This window comes from Euphorbia lathyris, chromosome 4 (genome assembly GCF_963576675.1).
Source record: "Euphorbia lathyris chromosome 4, ddEupLath1.1, whole genome shotgun sequence".
NCBI classification, from domain to species: Eukaryota; Viridiplantae; Streptophyta; class Magnoliopsida; order Malpighiales; family Euphorbiaceae; genus Euphorbia; species Euphorbia lathyris.
In genome coordinates this window covers 76,431,688-76,451,618 of record NC_088913.1, presented here as the reverse complement: position 1 = coordinate 76,451,618, position 19,931 = coordinate 76,431,688, and positions in this window count along the sequence as shown.

Sequence of the window (19,931 nt, the reverse complement as noted above, 5' to 3'; positions counted from 1 at the left end):
CACAAAAAATAATAATAAATGACAAAATTTAATTTGTTACTGTTTGTTCGAATTAAATTATCACAAATACAAAGTGTCATAAAAAAAATTCTTACAATGACAAAACTTTCGTCACCAATTATTCTTATTTCGTCACGAAATTGTTTTACCTCCATATTTATTCTACTAAATTTTACCTTCAAAACTATAGGTTATGATATTCTTCTTATCGTCATAAAATATATTGATAGTGACGAATTGGTAGAACAATGGAGACGTTCGTAAAAATTGTTGTGAGAAAATTAAAAACAATGACGAAAGGTAAAATATGTCATGTTAAATTGATTATTAGTGACGAAATTATGTTTGTAGAAAACAAAATCGTCATAAAATGTCATATTTCTTGTAGTGACCATCGTCCTCAACCACATCATCCGTTAAAGGTATAGTGAATCTCGATCCAGTCTCGATGTTACAAGTCCAATTTTCTGCCTTGTCGCACAAAATTGATAGGTTTATGGCACCGTGCGATGCTAATGGTAATCCAATCCAAACGGATGTGGATTATGAAGGTATGAGCGAGATTGAACAGGTAAATTTTGTCCAAGGGCAAAACCAAACTAATAATCCTTATTCTAGTACTTATAATTCTGGATGGAGGAATCATCCTAACTTTAATTGGAAAGATAATAATAATGCAAATGCTAATCAAAATCGTACCAATAATTATCAAAATCAATCAAGAGATACGGTTAACACTTTATCTTCTAAAACCGACAAATTTATAGATGCTATCGGTCGAAAAATAAGTAATCACGACGATGGTTTTAAACCGATCGAAAATAAATTCGATCAGCTTATTAAAAACCACTCATCTAGCATCCATAATTTGGAGGTTCAAATTGGACAAATTGCTAAATCAATTCCATCCTAAAAAGAGGGAAGTCTTCCTAGCCATATGGAAGAAAATCTGAAAGAGCAAGTAAAGGCTATCACTCTTCATTCAGGAAAAAATTACTTAGGTCCGGAAATGCCCGGAGATTCTACTTTACCAGGAACTGATTTACCAACAAAATCCAAAGAAGATGCATTAAATGCAAAAATTCACCAATTGACTCAAATACAAAAACTTTTGTATCCAAACCACCTTTTCCACACAAAGTCCGAAATAAAGACTATGACAAACAACTTTTAATATTTTTAGACAAACTTAAAAATTTACATATTAATTTGACGTTTATGGATGCGATAACGCAGATTCCCAACTATGGTAAGTTTTTAAAAGATTTAATTTCAAAGAAAATTAGTTGGGAAGTAATTTCATCCATTTTGCTAACTGAGGACTGTAGTTTAATAGTGTCAAGCAATTTGCCCACTAAACTCAAAGATCCCGGATGTTTTACTATTCCGTGTAAATTGGGAGATATTGAATTCCCAAGTTGTCTTTGTGATTTAGGAGCAAGTATAAACTTAATGTCGTTGTCTATTTTTAGTAAATTAGGTTTAGAAGAAGATATCAAACGTACCAATATGGTTTTGCAATTAGCGGATCAAACCACTAAGAGACCATATGGTGTAATTGAGGACGTTTTAGTTAAAGTCGACCAATTTATTTTTCCTACCGATTTCGTCATCCTAGACTTTGCATATGACGTTAATTGTCCACTAATTTTTGGTAGACCGTTTATGCACACGGGACGTGCTCTAGTCGATGTGTCAGAAGGAAAAGTAGTTTTAAGGATAGGAGAAGATAAGATCGAGTTTAATATGAACAAAGCGATGAAATATCCTATGGAGGAATTCGCTTGTATAAAACTAGACTTGGTTGAAGAATGTGTTAACGACATTGTTCAAAAAGAAGAAATAATAGAACCTATAATGGGAGAAGAATTAGAAGATAAAGACCCAGAGCCTTTGATTCGAGAAGATGGACCAGTTCCGCCTTCAATTGTAGTACCCCCTAAGATAGAACTTAAAGAGTTACCAAACCATTTGAGGTACGCTTTCTTAGGCGAAGGCGATTCTCTACCTATAATTATTGTTGAAACACCTTTCCACAAGATTTTGATTTGACAAAATCATCCATGATTAAGAGGCAATTAAATTTAATGCTTTGATTTAATTGTACTAATGTGTTTGTTCAGTATTGAGTGAAAAAATATATATAAAAAGTTAAACAGGTTAAAAGTCAGCATAAGCCAAAGCTGAGTGAAACGGAACTCAGCATGAAAGAATAAGAAGCTGAGTGGAGTAAAACTTAGCTTCAGAAACTTCCTTCAAAGTCGCCAGAACGAAGATGACTATATCAGAAGAATCCTTCAGAGTTATATAAACAGAACGAAGCTGACTAAGAAAGAACTCAGCATGGAAGTAGAACATTCGGAGATAACGAATGAAGCTGAGTAATAGTCAGGACAACATGAAGGATACGTTTACTAAAGGACAAAGTCTGCCAATCTTCTGCACCAATAATTGAAGCCTCGAAAGCACACAAAAGACTAATTCCAAGAATCATGGGTCTGTGGATTATTGGTAAAAGACAACTGACACAAAAAGACAAGTCTGATGCAAGAAGACAAAATCTGACGCCTGAAGAAAACAAAGGAAGGGAATGGCGGAACAGACTGAAGCTTGTTGGTCCCTTGTAAGGTTGCAAGTATAGTTCCAAGGGGGGGGTTAGGAACTATTTAAACTTTTTTGCAATTAGGGCAGACTTCTTTTTCTAAGGAAAAAGGTTTTAATAGCGGCGCTGAGTAAGCAGCAAGATACTGGCTTAGTCAACTGGTGACTAGGTCAGTTTCTTAGCTTGAGTCAGGAGATAGCACTTAGAGTCTATTCCTGAGCTCAGACGTTTAACGCGCACAACTCAAACTTGACCTCTTTACTTGGTCAGTTTTTGGTTATTTTAAGCAAGCAATATAAATAAGGAGTTAAAGGTAAGAAATACTTTACTCAGCAGATTTATCCAGGTTCGGCTTCTTCTAAGCCTACGTCCTGTCCCCGGAACACGTTCCGAGATTTCGAATCCTCTACTGAGCTCTTTAAAGGTAGAGCCTCAAACCTTTTACAATCTTAGCAACTGAGTATAACAAGAGTACCTTCCTCTATACCTCTACTCAGTCCTAATCTCTCGCTGAGTACTATAACCGAGTACTCAGCCTCTCATTTCTATCTCTAGAAATGATAAGTGTTTTGTCCTATACAAAGATTTGCTAAGACACTTTAGACGATTGAAACAATCACTCTAGACTTTTACACAGATGTATGAATTGTAGTGTAAGATTTGCTTTGCTTCTTTGCTTGCAGAACTTGTGTAGAAATTTGGTCAGCGTAATGGCTTGATCAAGTTCTGTATAGAGTGAAGCTTCTGATGGCACTATTTATAGAGACGTCTGGGCATGGGTCATTTCGAATTTCGAAATAACTGTTGGAGGGAAACGGCTACCTATCGTTGTCATCCTGACTTGCTCAGAGCTCTCGGCCAATCAGAATTGTGTATCTTCTGTCCTCGGTCAGCTCAGCAGACTGTCTCTCCTTTTATGGTAAAGTCAACTGGACAGCATACTGTGTCGTCTGAACTTTACCCAAAGTAGAAATACTTTGTCTGGAAGTTTTCATTTGCCAGCTGCTGTCTTGTAAGCTTTGTCGAGACTACTCAGCAGCTTCATCTTGAAGTTGTTCCCGAAGGTCTTCTAGATCCTTCTTTTGCTGAGTTGCGTTTTGTTCAAAACGGTAACGTCTTGACAAACGCGGGCCGAGTTGTACTGAGTTGTTTGACTTGGGCCTTGACTTCCGTATTGGGCTTGGGCCTTTTAATTCTTGTGTCTTATAAACAATTTTAACTCAACATTGAACAAACACATTAGTAGAATAAATCAAAGCATTTAAACTTAGTGTGTTTAGAATATGTATTTTAATTATACTTAAACAATTTTGTCAAATCAAAATTTATGTGGAAAGGTGTTTCAACAAACTCCCCCATTTTGATGTTGGCAAAACTATTCAGCGAGGAACTCAGTATGAGCTCCCCCATGATAGTTGACCTAGTATAATTTAGCCAACTCCCCCGTAAGGGTTGATCTACTGACTTAGTTTTACTCTAAACATTTAAAGGTTTAATTCGAGTAAGTCTAAGGTCAGTTTTTCAGATATAGGTCAGCTTATTAAACATATTCTATTTACTCAGTATTAAGCGGAAGGTATAATCATATAGAGTGCGCTGAGTAATTTGTTGTTCAATGAGTTCTTAACAGACAATGTTTTATAAGCACATAAGTCAATGTCAAACATGTTATCAGCATTTGATTCAGTCAATAAGATTTGTAAGTATAAAACATAGCTGATTTAATTGAAGATACGTAATGACTCAGTACTTAGTAACATATATTAATATATATCATAACTCAAGAATAGGAATAAAAGATGCAGATATGATATATAGATAGTAGTCAGTGTTTACACAACAAAACTAATAGATAAGGCATATAGATTACATCTGACTTAGTCTATACTGAGCTAGCCTATCTATTTCTTTTTCTTGTGTTGAGACTGACTTCGCTCATGCTGAGCTCTAGCTGCTTTATCTTTCTCCCCCGTTTTGTCAGCATCAAGAGGAGGAAGTTTGAAAGCATTAGTTAAGACAGCTCGAGTCAGTTCTTTAGACAGCTCCTTAAGTTTGTCAGCGCTTTCATTTACGCCGTCAAAGATGGAAACTCCATCAGTTGATACCTCTGCGGGTATGTTGAGGTCAGCAGCACTGAGCATATTGACGCTAAATGCTTGAGCTTTGCCTTGCCAGATGAGAGCTTCAGTAAGACCAGCAAAGATTTGGTGAAAGGTCTTTAAAAGAGCTGTGTCGTAATACTGACGTTGAATATTGTTATGACGAATGTGGTTGAAGGTTTGTTGCATGATAGACTGCATCTCATTCTGTTTCATTGCGTCAGTATCCATCTCTTGCTTATTCAGATTAAGCAATCGAATAGCCTCATCAATTTGCTCTACTGAGCACTGATTGTAAGAAACCATTTCCTCATTGGTCTTGAGTTGCTCGGTGTGAAGCTGAGCAAAAAGCATCTTGACTTCAGATGAAGTGGCATAGTCGGTGTTCACAGCTGACAAGTTCTGGATTTGTTGTTGTAAGGAGGTCAAGTATTGCACGGTTGTCAGCTGGATCTCAGCCAGTTTGGCTATTGAATCCTGCTTAGCTTGTTGTGCTTGAAAAGATATGATGACGTTCAGCAAGTCCTTGAGTCCCTTAACTTCGTTGAGAAGCTGAGTGACCTGGGAGAGCTGAGTAGTCTCAATAGATGAAGACCCAGCAGCAGCAGGAGTGGAATGTTGAAGGTCTCTGATCAATGCTTGCACTGAGTCAATGATCTTTTTGCCGGACTCAGTGGCATTTAGATAGCTTTGTGAGCCTTCAGGGACATCAGTGTGACCGGAAGGAAGAGGAGTGAAAGGAGTTACCTGGTCAGTGACTAGAATAGCATTCTCAATCTGCACTTGAGTTTTAGGTATAGTTGATTGATCGGCAGAGAGTTGAGTTGGAGAAGTGGTAATCCGAATACTGTCTGTGCTGACGGTAGAAGTGTGTGGAGTCAGCACCATGCTTGAAGAAATGGCATGAACAGTAATCGGCTCAACCTGACTGGTTGAGGTGGCGGAAGCATTTTGGTCGGCATGTTCCTGTTGAGAAGAAACAGAGGCTTGCTTTTCTAATGGCGCCGATGTAGTGGAAGTTGGTTGGCGTTTGAAGAATTTTAGCTTTACTGAGGAGGGGTCCTTGGTTGTCTTTGAGATGACAAAGTGAGGAAGAGTTGGTGGTGGAACAAAATCTTCACTGACAGGCTTCTCACTGGCCTTAACCAACTTTCTTCTTCTACGAGGTGGAGTGACAGTTTGAGTAGCATCTCTTGAGTGAGAAGGAGAAGATTCGTGTTGCTCATCATGAGGCTGGTCAGCTTGTTCTTGGACTGGATCAACATTGTGTTGATTAAGTACTTGCTCATCTTCAGCAGCAAACCCAGCATTGGCATGCTCAGTCTCATGTTCACTTGCTGTCTCCTCAGAGTCCTCAGCGTCATCCTGACCGCTAGCTTCTTCTTCTTCTTCTTCTTCGGTACTGTCACCATCAAGTTCTTCCTCAACTTGTGAGATGAAGTGATCATCCAGTTGGACCTCATGTTCTTCGGACTCAGCTACACTACCTTGACATTGGGTGAAGTGAGAGTCACCCGGTACAATGAAGTCAGTAGGCATGGCGTTGAGGGGAGTCAGTGTAGAAGGTTTCTGCTTCTTCTGAGGTTGCTCAGCAGTTTCCTCAGTTCCAGGCTCACCTTGCCTGCTTCGTTTCTCAGCTGAATTACCAGCTGACTTCTGCCTTTTTACTGGAGACTCAACATTTTTGGAAGGAGTCTCAGCAGTTTTCCTTTTGCGGGAAGCTGGGGCCTTAGTCCTTCGCCCTTTCTTTGGCTCAGCAGTTCCCTCAGCTTGTCCAGCAGCAGCAGCAGCAGCTTTTCCTTTCCTCAAAGGCTGTCCAAACTTTAGTGCTCTCAGCGAGGCAGCTGTTATCTCAGTTCCTCGAGTCTTCTCCTCACCTTCGAGATCAATTTTATGGTCAATGAGGATTCTTGTGATGATTGATCCTAGCCTCAGCGTACCAGTACTTCGAAGGAAACCAGCAACAAGAAAGACTGGCATATTGATCGGTGTGTACGTCAGCATATGCCATATAAAGCATTGCTCGAAGTTTGTTGCTGATGTAGTGCAGTTGATCTTCGGGTAGATGAAGTAGGTCAGCAAGTAATGAGCCATCTTCTGGTGCTGACCCATTGATGAAGCTGATACTTCTCCTAAGTGACCCTCAGGTTTGCAGAAGTTTTGTTCATACCCAGTTCCATCCTGATCTCCAGATCTTCTCAGCCTTGCTCCCTCAGTTTTTAGCTTGAGAAGATTTCCTAAGTAGAGAGGGTTGATGAAGATGGTTTTCTCTTTCACCACAGTGCACAGGTAGTCAGTGTTGTCATTTGCAACTTTGAGGTTGTGGTAAAACTCCCTTACCAGGTCAGGATAGGTTTCATCCCTAACCGAAAACAGCTCCGTCCAGCCATTTTGTGAAATCCACTCGCAGAAGGGTTGTTCGTTTTGTACGAAGTTTTCTGATACCCATCTTGAGGGCTCAACTTTCCATTCGCGGACGTTCTCAAAGACCTTGGAGTAGGTCCTGAATTTTACAGGTTTTCCCTGACCAGAGGTTTGGCCAGCTTTTCCTTTGCTCGGTGAGGTTATTTTGGTAGGGTCCGGCACAGAGGTTTGCTTGGAAGTGTCATCGGAGCTGGGTTTAGAGTGGCCAGCACCGGAGATGTTGTAGGTAACCTTAGTCATTGTTGAGGATGGGAAAGCTTAGAGAGATTTTTAAAGAGTTTCTTTGCCTTAGAGTTCGATAAGCGTAAAGAATAAAAAATGGGGAAATACCCATTATTTATAGAGGTGATGTGTGGTGTGGATTTAATCGAATCCATGTGTCAGTTTTGCCTTGGGATTTTGAATCCATTATTCTAACGGATCTAACACTCAGCGTTTAGAATACTAATCGTTTGATATTCTAAGTGGTCAGTATTGCATAAAGAGATGATTTCTATGTTTAAGTTTAAACTAATTTACTCAGTGTGCAAGTTTACTCAGTATTTGCTATTTAATTAGTTTCAATGAGTACACAGCAAAGACAATCATTCAACATAGTAATTCACTCAGCATTCATATTCATTTAGCACAGGAATTTACTGAAGAGGATTAAACATACCAATTGCTTCTCTCAGTATGTTGAACTGCTCACGGGCCAGTGGCTTCGTGAAGATATCCGCAAGCTGTTCGTCCGTTGGGACAAAGGTCAGCTTGATCTCACCCTTGAGTACATGGTCTCTAATGAAGTGATGTCTGATGCTGACATGCTTCATTCTGCTGTGTTGAATTGGGTTCTTTGAAAGATCAATTGCACTTTTGTTGTCACATTTGACTTCAATTGTCTTCGTTTGAACACCATAGTCTTCAAGCTGTTGCTTAATCCATAGGACTTGAGCAACACAGTGACCAGCAGCAATGTACTCAGCTTCAGTGGTAGACAAGGCTACTGACGCCTGCTTTTTGCTGAACCAGGATACAAGACAGCTTCCTAAGAAGTGACATCCTCCAGAGGTGCTTTTACGTTCCAGCTTATCCCGTCCATAGTCAGCGTCAATGTATCCGATGAGTGTAAAATCATGAGTATTTGGATACCATAAACCTGCGTTCACTGAGCTTTGCAAATATTTAAGGATTCTTTTTACAGCAATGTAATGAGATTCCTTAGGGTTAGATTGATATCTAGCACAGTAGCATACTGAAAACTGAATATCCGGTCTACTGGCTGTTAAGTAAAGTAGAGAGCCTATCATACCTCGATATAATTTGCTGTCTACTGACTTACCATTCTCATCAGCGCAGAGGACAGTGTCAGTGCCCATAGGAGTGGATATTGGCTTGCAATTCTCCAAGTCATATTTCTTTAATATCTCCTTGGCATATTTGGCTTGACTGATGAATATGCCATTCTTTCCTTGTTTAATTTGAAGACCGAGGAAGAAGTTGAGTTCTCCCATCATGGACATTTCAAACTCGGTCTGCATTTGTTTGCTAAACTCCTTGCACATTGATTCGTTAGTTGCACCAAATATTATATCATCAACATAAATTTGGGCCAGCAGGGTATTTTTACCCTTTCTCTTAATGAATAAGGTTGTATCAGCTTTGCCCCTGACATAATTTCTAGTCAGCAGGAAACTGGTCAGCCTCTCATACCAAGCACGTGGTGCTTGCTTGAGGCCGTACAGAGCCTTTTTGAGTTTGTAAACATGGTTTGGGAACTTAGGGTCCTCAAAACCTGGAGGTTGATTAACATAAACCTCCTCGTTTATAACTCCATTAAATGCACTTTTGACATCCATTTGGAATAATTTAAAGTTCATGTAAGATGCATATGCACATAGAATTCTAATTGCCTCTAGCCTTGCCACTGGGGCAAAGGTCTCACCGTAGTCAATACCTTCTTGCTGACTGTAGCCCTGAGCTACAAGCCTTGCTTTGTTCCTGACTACATTCCCTTGTTCATCCATCTTGTTCCTGAAGACCCATCTTGTTCCGATGGTCTTTTGACTCTTTGGATGAGGCACTAGCTCCCATACATCGTTTCTTCTGAATTGATCGAGCTCCTCTTGCATTGCATTCATCCAGAATTCATCGTACTCAGCTTCAGCGAAATTCTTCGGTTCTTGAACTGAGACGAAAGCAACATTGCTGAGGTACTTCCTGAGTTGATTCCTCGTCATCAGGGTATTCCCATCAGAATCAAGGATTGCACTTTCTGAGTGCCCTCTTGGAATCCTTATCTCTTTAGGTAGATTTATGTCTTGTGCTGTTTCTGTTTCAACAATCTCTGCAGAAGTAGATGGGTCAGTAAAAGTAATTTTAGGTTCACTCTTACTCTTGGTCAGCCTTTTCGTGAATGACTCAGTAGCTGGTTCTTGGTCAGCGGTGGTTACTGAGTGTGGATCATCTTCGGTCAGCGGCTGGTATCTACCTGCAGGGTTAGTTTCGTCGAACTCTACATGTACTGACTCTTCTAAAACTTGAGTTCGCTTATTAAAAACTCTGTATGCTTTGCTGTTTGTTGAGTAGCCCAAAAAGATAGCCTCATCAGCTTTTGAATCAAACTTTGCTAAGCTATCTTTGGTATTTAAAATAAAACATCTACAGCCAAAGGCACGAAAGTATCCAATATTGGGCTTTCGTCCTTTCCAAAGTTCATAGGGGGTTTTCTTGAGTATAGGTCTAACTAGAGCCCTATTAAGAATATAGCACGCTATGTTAACAGCCTCTCCCCAAAAATACTTTGGAAGCCTATGCTCATCCAGCATTGTCCTGGCTATTTCAACCAGAGTTCTGTTCTTCCTTTCTACAACCCCATTTTGCTGAGGTGTTCTAGGAGCAGAAAAATTGTGGTCAATGCCGCTGGCTTCACAGAATTCAACAAACTTTTGGTTTTTGAATTCTCCACCATTATCACTACGTATAACCTCCCCAAAACCCTAACATATGAGTCTTCCCACATTCATATATATTTTCATGATTGAATACATACATTTTAGATTCATCTCATTGTCAGTAGAAGAGTTGTATGCATAATGCGATTATCGTGCGATTAGTAGGCGATTAGTGTGTCGTTAAGATGTAACGATTGGTTAATTGAGTTAGGACTTAAATGAATGAATTAATGAATTCATATGTCCTAAATTGATTAACTTACATTTGTGGAGGTCTGGATTGGAGGTTTGTGAGCAAGCACGAGGTGTCACTCAAGTAAGACAAAGTATGCCTCTTTGTTTTAACAATGATTGATACAACTCATTTCTCCTCATTTCCAACCACAATTTCGACCAAAACTTCAGCAAACCTTCCTTTGATATACCCTAACATCTATATCTATTGTTTCAGATCGTGATCCTAGATTTACATCTAGATTTTGGGGCAGTTTACAGCACTCATTGGGAACAAAATTGCATTTCAGTACAGCCTTTCATCCACAGACAGATGGACAATCGGAAAGAACTATTCAGACCTTAGAGGATATGATGAGAGCTTGTGTTCTTAATTTCCAAGGTGAGTGGGATATACATTTACCTCTTATGGAGTTTGCTTATAATAATGGTTATCATTCAAGTATAGGCATGGCACCTTATGAGGCACTATATGGAAGACCGTGTAGAAGCCCTATATGTTGGGATGTTGAAGGAATGAGACAATTGGAAGGACCTGAGTTAGTCCAGGAAACTGTTAAGAAGATCAATGTCATAAAGAAGTATTTAAAAGCTGCACAGGAACGTCAGAAAGCCTATGTGGATCAGCACCGAAGGGAGATGGAATATAAAGTTGGAGATAAAGTGTTTTTAAAAATATCTCCATGGAAAGGAATAGTTCGTTTTGGCAGAAGAGGGAAGTTGAATCCAAGATACATCGGGCCTTATGAGATCATTGAGAGAGTTGGACCATTGGCTTATAGGTTAGCTCTACCACCAGAATTGTCTTTAATACATGATGTATTTCATGTGTCAGTATTGAGAAGATATAGATCAGACCCAAGTCATATGATTCCTGAACCTGAGATTGCAATAGTGAATACAGACTTAACTATTCGTGAGCAACCTTTAGAGATTTTGGGACGAGAAATGAAACGACTCAGAAACCGTGAAATTCCAATGGTTAAGGTGAGATGGAGTCATAATCAAACACTTGATGAGGCAACTTGGGAGGTAGAAGAAAATATGAGGACACAATATCCCTACCTATTTGAAGCTTCTGGTAAGTGAATTTCGGGGACGAAATTCTTTAAGGGGGGAAGAACTGTAACCTCCCCAAAACCCTAACATATGAGTCTTCCCACATTCATATATATTTTCATGATTGAATACATACATTTTAGATTCATCTCATTGTCAGTAGAAGTTTTGTATGCATAATGCGATTATCGTGCGATTAGTAACCGATTAGTGTGTCGTTAAGATGTAACGATTGGTTAATTGAGTTAGGACTTAAATGAATGAATTAATGAATTCATATGTCCTAAATTGATTAACTTACATTTGTGGAGGGCTGGATTGGAGGTTTGTGAGCAAGCACGAGGTGTCACTCAAGTAAGACAAAGTATGCCTCTTTGTTTTAACAATGATTGATACAACTCATTTCTCCTCATTTCCAGCCACAATTTCGACCAAAACTTCAGCAAACCTTCCTTTGATATACCCTAACATCCTCCAAACAAAACTCTTCCAATTTCTTCCATTTTCAAGCCAAACAAGTCAAGTTAGGAAGCATACTAGGTGATAGACACAAGTTGAAGGTTAGTGTGCTGTTTTAGCTTGTTTTCTATGAGTTGGAGATTCTGAAAAAACCTAGGTATGATCATAGGATTTGTTGTGGATGAGTTGTGATTGATCTTGTTGAGTTTTGGTGTTGTTTTCATTGGTTTTAGGCTGTCCAAATGAAAGATATGTATCAAGTGCCCTAAACAGAAATCTAGGGTACTGCTTTCAGTCATTTTGGAGCCTGTTTTTCATATTGATATTGTTCGAATTTGAAGATACATAAAGAATAACATATGTTCCTATATGTGTTATGAAACCCTCTGTAAAATATGGGACTTTAATTCCATATATAGAGGAAGAAAACCTAGATGGATCATGACTGCCTCGAAATTGAATGTCATGTGAGGCAGCCATGTTGATGTAGCATTTTGAGGATCTTAAAGTCCGAATTGGAGAAAGTTTCTTTATACAAAAGTGTTCCTAAAGACTTGAAGTATATGTCTGTAAAAGGATTTGGCAATCCATTGTGTTTATTGTGAGCTAGGTTGAGTGAATTATGGTAGATGCAAATCTGAATAGTCTGTTTCTTGGCTGGAAACAGGACCGAATAATTTTGCATGCCATATATTGTGTAGAAGTGATATTAAAGTGACTTTTGGATATGTTCTACCCATATATGTCTAGTTTCAGTAGGTTCAAGAATCAGGTCATTTGGATTCATATAGAGAAAGTTATGGCAGAATGTGTGCAAGTAGGTCATGTGATGATCTAAGACAAAAGGATTAGATTGCATGAACTTTGTGGAGTTAGTGTCTTGTAAATCATATAGCATTCATTAGTTTATATTTTCATTAAGTTTATGTTAAGTCTAATTGTATAAATGTTATGTGACATTAGGAGGACAAGGTGCAATTGAACGCACACCCGATCGTGTTGAATAGATCGAACCAAGTGCGACGGTAAGCATATTGCTTATATATGTGTATGAATGTATTGTGCCTTGTGACTTGTTAAGTGTGAGATGTGGTTGAATCTGATGTGAATGATGTGGATAATGTTTGAGTGTTTGTGATATGTTATGATTGATAAGTGTTATGAGTAAATATGGCAAGTTGAGCCTTGTGCACATACTGGAACTGAATAATGGTTGGATAAGAAATGAATATGAGCTTGCTTAGATGCATATGTGAAATGGTCCTAGTTGAGAGTGCTATCCGAATATTGTGAGCCGAAAGCACATGTGTTGAGATATATGAGTACGTGAGTTGAGTGTAACTCCTCCGTAGCACAGATGATTGTATTCCGAATTTAGTGAGCCGGAATACAGATTGGGCCCAAGGACCATTTTATATATATTGTCTAAGTATAGCAAGGCCTTTCTAAAATAAGTATTACTATAATAAGTGAAACAATTGAATAAATTCTAACTTGGTACTGATGATATATTTTGATATGTGTTATGTACATTACTTTTGTATATACATATATGCGTAATATGTTTATTGAGTAGGCAGCTCACCCCTTGCCAACAGATTTTACAGGTTAGGTGGAGTTCTTCTTGCTTAAGGTCGCACCGGCAGTGTCAGTCCATTCTCATCTAGGCATTTTGGAGTCTTGTGATGTACTTTTGTTTTGTAAATCCTCTATGTAGGATAATGACTTAAACGTGTATTATAAATTGTAAATGCTTTCTCTTATGTATAATATGTAAAGTTTATATGAGATTGAAGTTTATACGATTGAGAATTGAAAGCATGTCTATAACTGATATTGTGTGAAATATCATGTGATCCTAGTGAGGGGGGTTACACTACGGATGTGAGCTAATTTTAGGTCTTTTTCATTTTCAATTTTTCTAACCAAATTTGAAAATGTCTCAAAGGTTTCATCCTTGCTGGTCAGCAAGATGACCCACGTATACCGAGAGAAGTCATCTACAATGACCAAGGAAAATCTTCTTCCACCCAGACTCAGCGGCTGGACTGGACCAAAGAGATCCAAGTGTAGTAACTCTAACGGACGTTTAGTTGAGACAATATTTTTGCTGTGAAAAGATTGTTTGGTTTGTTTTCCAGCTTGGCAAGCGTGGCATAATTGATCTTTTTCAAATTTAAGTTCAGGCAGTCCCTCAACCAATTGCTTTCTTGCTAGTTTGGCCAGGAGGTCCATGCTTACATGACCAAGTCTCCTGTGCCATAGCCAGGAATTCTCTTCCTTTGATACTAAGCACACAGTTTTTGAAAACTTTTTCTCTAAGTCTAGCATAAAGACATTATCTATTCGAGGGGCAGTTAATATTAACTCATTTGTTTTACCCTCGTATATTTTACATCCGGTAGCATCAAATATAACTTTTCTCCCATTGTCACATAGTTGAGCCACGCTGAGTAAGTTATATTTGAGTCCGCTGACTAGGGAGACAGATTCAATAGTAGGATTACCTCCGATGGTTCCTAACCCTACTATCTTACCCTTCTTGTTGTCTCCAAAACTTACACTCCCTCCTCGTTTACGCTCAAACGTGATGAACTGAGTTTCATCACCCGTCATATGCCTTGAGCATGCGCTGTCAATATACCACATCTTTGACTTCTCGGCACATCTCAGGCTTACCTGCATTGTAACTAGTTACTTTTAGGTACCCAATTCTTTTTGGGTCCTTGCTTGTTAGGTGCAACAGGTAAAGTATCATATTTTATTTTATGGCGACATACATGGACAGTATGGCCATTCTTTCCATAGAAATCACAGTTGACCTTCTGTTTAGGATGTTTCACTGACTTGTCAGCACCCCAGTGTTGAGCGTGCCAGCACACCATAGTGGAGTGTCCTAACTTCCCACAAAAGTCACACTGGACTTTTCGCTGGGGATTCCATCTCTGCTGAGTACCTTGGTACTGAGTTCTCAGAGGACTGTTTCTTTTATTTGGAACCTTTAGTTGGTTCTGGATAGCTGTGACGTCCTTACTCAGTTTCTTTGAAACTGACTGGACTTCAGAGACAGACTCATGTATGATCTTCATGTTATCATGCAGAGTTGTATTGTCCTGAAGAAGGAATCTGAGGTCACTCAGTTTGACCTCTTCCACTTCGTCACAGCGCCTGCTGAGTGCTCTAACTTTCTTATTACACTTCTTGACAAGTGTATAGAGATCACTCAGGGCATTAACCATATCGTTTCTGAGCTGGGGAAGAGAAATTACCTCATTTGATTGCTCCTCGTCATCTGATAGGTCAGCATGCTCAGAGACGCATGGCTCAGCAAGTTCGTCAGCCATGAAGCATATCTTCGCTGACTCGGTGGCCTCAGTTTCTGTAGATGAAGACTCATCACTGTCGCTCCAAGTAGCCACCATTGCCTTCTTCCCACTCTTCTTGTCTTTCCTCAGTGTGGGGCAGTTTGACTTCTGTAATTGATCCGAAGTGAGTTCTGGTGTTTTCATTAAAACGTAGTTAAATTCAATATCTTTACAAGGAAACTTTGTTGAACACTTAGGCAAATTCATTCTTCGAGAATTAATTTGGTTAAGGTAGCAATCTATCCCGACCATAGGAAGATTGTCTGCGGTTCAAAGCCTTTTAATTGAAGGAGTTTACGTTATTACACTTTTATAATTTATACAAAGTTTAAAGTTGTTTTCTTTGCTTAGTGCAAACGAATACAATTATTCTCTTATTTTAAACACTAAACGTTTCTGTTTTGTAATTCATATTCAAAACAGATTTGATTTCTAACATTCTACATATTCTAACCTAATTCTTATTCAATCAATATCAAAACCAATTTCAAATAACGATTATCTATTTTTATAAACTTTAAGTCGTATTTAATCTACACGTAAATAAGTTTTTGTTGAAAAAATGTTCCTTGTGGGATCGATATCTTTTTATTACTACAAGCGAAACCGTGCACTTGCGGAAATCGCTGAACAGGTTTTATTGCGACGATGAGTTGGAGGGCGTCGAGTGGAATCAAAATGATGGATACATATGAAGGCGAGGATGAGAGCCAAGATAAGATGCAAGTTGACATGTTTAGAGAAGTTACGTGATGAAGGCGGATCCCGAGATATGTGAAATGGGTTTCTTGAACTCAATTCGAACCATGCCTTGTTTTGATTTGAGAACTTGGAGTCCACTCAAAACCATCAAACGTCATCCATACATTACAAGCAACTTGAGGTCAAGTTCTTTTCAAGAGAGAGTGTATGATGCAGAGCATCTTCCTTAAGGATTGAGTTCGGGCAAGGAAAGTCGGAGGAGGAACCAAGCACGGACAATCAAGTGAGTAAAGGGGCCAAAAACAGTCCCATGCTCCGCTTGACTTAATCCCCACGCTCCACGTGGAGTATGAGTGATCCGGAGGAGGTGGCACTTATTGGATCACAAGGCTTTTTAAAAGAGCCCACGCGTAGCGTGGGAAAAGTCACTCGGAGCGTGGGTTAGCTGCTGACCCAATAACTGCCACTCCCCCGGATCCACTTATACTCCACGCGGAGCGTGAGATTCCCACTCGGAGCGTGGGTTAGCTGCTAACTTGTCGCGTGGAACTGTTTTTGGCCTCCTTTACTCGCTTGATTGTCCGTGCTTGATTCCTCCTCCGACTTCCCTTGCCCAGACTCGATCCTTGAAGGAGATGCTCCACATCATTCTGTAGAGATGGCAGTTTGGCGACAGTTTTATAAAATTTTCAGTTGCAATACTATTCATATATAGGCAGTTTAAACCGTCTCTATATCCTTTTTTCATATATAATATTTGAATGCTTTTTATAATAAAATATACAATTACAAAATACTTTTAATAAATCCTATCAACTAAATTTTTAATCCAAATTTAAACTTATGAAATGTCTTAGTGCCAATATACCCAGTGGATACAAGGCAACACTAGTGTTGAAAAAAGTCTTGCACATTCATCTTTCTATCTTAAACTTGATAAACTAAAACAAAGAACACTCGAATCTGGTGGAGATGAATCTTTTAACTCTTTAAAACTCTACTCCTTCTGTTGTTGGAGCTGCCCTGCGGATAAAACATATAATGTTATAGTTTAACAAAATTCATATAATATATTACCCAATAACATTGAAAATGAAAATGAAAGGCTTATCAAAGGCCTAAGGAGTAAGGAGGCGTTTCGTTCGCATAGGGGTAACGGAATGGAATCAAGAAACGGAAAAAAGGAGAAATGAATAGAATGACCCTGAATTCCCTTGTCTGTTTGTTTCAGTTCCACAAAGGGAATGATATTCCTCTGATTCCCTTTGTGGCTGTTTGGTTCAAATGAGCCAATAAACTAAAATTGTGTTTTTAACAACAATTTCCATACATTCATGTGTCTGTATAATAAATTAATCACATATAAATGTAAGAATTAAATCAATTACTTCAACCATTAAAATCAAAAGACGATGTAATACGTGAAACTGAAATAAAATTAATCGTAAAAAATGCATATACATTCTTTTTTAAAGAGAAAATAATAATTTTAAAATAATTAAAAATAAATACTAAAACTGAATCATATGAAAAAGAAAAAAAGTAAAAATAATAAGTATAAGGATCAAAAGTGAAATTAGTCTAGGGATACAAAATATAAATAAATAAATATAACGATCAAAATAAAAATAAAAAAGTAAAATTTAGTTAAAAAAATTTTTAAGGAAAAAAATTAAAAATATATAAGTAAAAGGATCAAAAGTGAAATTAATCAAAGGATCAAAAGGATCATTACCGTATTGGTCCGGAATCTAAATTCCCGTACCAATGGCTTTAGCGTGTATTTGAGGTCCACAACTTTAATCCTTGCTACTTCTGTTAAAAGGCCCTTAGGACCCTGAGTGGACCGACCTAAAAGTATGGACTAATGGACTTTTGAGACCCATCCGGAGCCTAATCTTAATTATTCATCATATCACTATCCATGTGCATTCTATCCTTAAAAAAACAAACAAACTATAGCTAACGTTATATTATAAGTGTCCATTTGTTTCCATTTTTCGGAACTGTTTTTTGTCTTTCAATACTAAACATGAGATAAAAAGCATTTGGTAAAATTCTGGAAAAACAACTAATATCGACTATCTATCAGCAACAACAAACAGTAAACATGAACAACTGATTTTAATTTTAAACCAATATTTTTGTAATTTTATATACTACAAGAGTTAAAAGTGTGTTATTAACAAAACTCGAGTCCTGAGTTTTCTATCTATATAAAAAAAATGTATTTCCTATTAGAATGCAACTAAATTTTAATTATTAATCAATCAATAATAATGATGACATGTTTATAGGACAATTAATATAATAAAGTTCACCAAATATTAAAGATGGTGATGGTATATATATACATACTATATGGATTCACCAAATAGAGAACTCAAGTGGATTCTAGAGAAAACAGTTTCGTCTTCAAGAAGGGACTGGTCTTGTAAACTTAACAATGCGTTATGGGCATACCATACTGCGTTTAAAACACCTATAGGAATGACACCATACCGATTAGTGTATGGAAAAGCATGTCATTTGCCAGTAGAATTAGAGCATAAAGCTTATTGGGATATCAGAGCACTTAATTATGATTTACAAGCAGGTAAGAAACGTTTATTCGACTTAAACGAGTTGGATGAATTATGTCATTTATCTTACGAAAATGCAAAAATATATAAAGAAAAAGTGAAAAGATGGCACGATGCCAAAATTAAAGTCAAAATCTTTAGTGTTGGAGATAAGATGCTACTATTTAATTCACGACTCAGGTTATTCCCAGGTAAGCTTAACTCTAGATGGACTGGACCATTTTTAGTCGTTAAAGTTTTCGACTATGGATCTTTAGAACTTGAAGGACCTAACGGAGTTCGTTTTAAGATTAACGGTAATAGATGCAAAATTTATTATGAAAACGCTCCAATTAAGGAAATTGAGTTCGTAACAAAATTTCATGAAGGTTAATTCGTTAATTTTCATATAATTTTCTTGTTTTGCTTTTGTTTAAATTTTTAGTTTAGCTTTTATTTTATTTTATTTTTATTTTTACACATTTCATTTTTATGATTTTCAGTTTTTAGATGAGTTTATATCAAGTTTTACATACATAAAAATATATTTAAGTCATGTTTTTAATCAATTTTTAGGTAACTAATGTGATTTGGAAAAATCCAGAAATCTCGGTTGAGATTTCAGGAATCTCAGTTGAGATTTCAGGGGTCCAAATATTTAAGGCAATGGAGGAAATTTTTCTGATCTTACCGAGAATTGCAAATTCTCGGCTGAGATCGACAATTAGGGGTTTCGACGCCTGATTTCCAAGAGGAAATCAGCGTGTCGCGACCGAGATTAGCCATTCTCGGTCGCGACACGGGCGTGCATCAGACCTGTATATCTTCTTTTCTTCTTCAGTTCATGCACCATTGCTAAATATTTCGAAAAATTGAGTTTATTCATGTTCAAATGGTGTGAATTTACACCTTTTCAATCCCAACAGACACATTAATTCATCCTAATATCATTATAAATAATTAGAGAAGATCAGATTCTTCACTTTTTATCTCTTTCAGACAAAATCTGATATTCTTCTCAAATTATTTAAACCTTTCAAAAAATCCCAGAGACATTTCCTACTTCAAAAACCATGACTTCCAAGCATAAGTCTTCTAAGAAGATCGTTGCTTCACGCAACAAGCATCCTGACTTGTCAGAACGCTACGGTGCGCCATTTCCTATATACAACCATGACGAGGGCCGACGTTATTATCAACTTCGCTACACGTTAGGGCCATGCAAATCCCGATTCAAAGGGGTGAATATTTAGATTAGTTTAGTTTGTTTAGGTCTTAAGTTTGTAAATATTTGTGTTTGATTTATTTTTATTTTTATTGTATATATGTGTTGTTCATTTTTTTTTTGTAATTATGTTTTTATGAAATACAATTTCCGATTCATTACCTACTTTCATTCTTTCATTTTTATATTTTACAATTTTTCCATGATTTCACTTAATCTATAAATATCATTTTCATGTTAACAACTTATAATAATGATTGGAATGAAG